The sequence below is a fragment of the Haplochromis burtoni genome, unplaced genomic scaffold (genome assembly GCF_018398535.1).
Source record: "Haplochromis burtoni strain Fernald_Lab_line unplaced genomic scaffold, NCSU_Asbu1 Contig_2202, whole genome shotgun sequence".
NCBI classification, from domain to species: Eukaryota; Metazoa; Chordata; class Actinopteri; order Cichliformes; family Cichlidae; genus Haplochromis; species Haplochromis burtoni.
In genome coordinates, this window is record NW_024584563.1 from 8,772 (window position 1) to 9,900 (window position 1,129).

Consider the following 1,129-nt stretch of genomic DNA (forward strand, 5'->3'; position numbering starts at 1 on the left):
GAGTCAGTCTTTTAATAAGGAAAATAAATGAACGGATTCAGCTCATCTTCCCACGTTTACATACTTATGAACAAAACGCATGAATGTTTAGTGGCCAGCCATCAGACAGCGTTCGTCTGGTTTCCTTGGATACCACGTGTTTACTGTTTATCTTAAAACTGTATGTTTTCTGTTGTACTGTGAAAACATGTGTTTCTATTTTTATTGACACAGTTTTTAAAGGCTGACGTGTTTCATCCGTCTGTCTGCACATGTTGGCCCGTAGAGGAATATTTCAAACCATAGCTGTTTCTAAAAGCTGAAGTTAGCGAGGTGCCCACAGCAGCTGATCCTCTGCAGGTGTCACGCACACACACAGGCACACACAGCGTGCTAATGATTTCACAGGCTTGTGTTACGGCTAAACTGACCTCCTGTAGTTCTGTGCTCGTCAGTTCAAAGTGTCCGAGCAGCCGACCGTGGCCATGAAAACAAAAGGTTTATTCTAACACAGGACGTCTTGGCCTTGTGTTCTTGCACTGATGACTCAGATGGGGGCGCTGTACACAACAGACAGCGTGACTAGATTTTGCATGTAGTGTTTCTATAAACATCATGTGGTAACGGTGGTAACAGAAGGACACAGGTCATTATGCTGTGTGGAGCACATGTTTGTATGTAGCTCATACTGATAATGTGACGTTTACACACTGTGTGTAAATTCAGGAGAAAGCTCTCGCTGTGAAAGCAACCTGCACGCTCACCTGTAGTCTGTGTGCTGGGTCAGACTGCCTCCATCGAAGTAGCTGGGTGCTGCCTCGTTGTTCATCATGCTAAGGATCCTGCGGTTAGAAGGATCAGAAACACATGAGGCAGCAGTAACAGCCAGCACAGACGCTTCATCAGAGAGAAAAAGCTCACTTGATGTTGGGGAACTTTCTCCAGATCTCCTCCACAAACACAGGCAGGTTGTTGATCTTGTTCTTGTTGATGCACACTGTGGTGACGCTTGGCATGTAGGGGAACTTGACATGAGACGTGTAGTTGTTGCAGTCCAGGATCAGAGTGCTGAGCTTCTCCAGGCGGCCCAGCAGAGCCGGGTTCCAATAAGGACTGAGTGAAGGACACTAGGCCTGTACGTCAGTGAAGA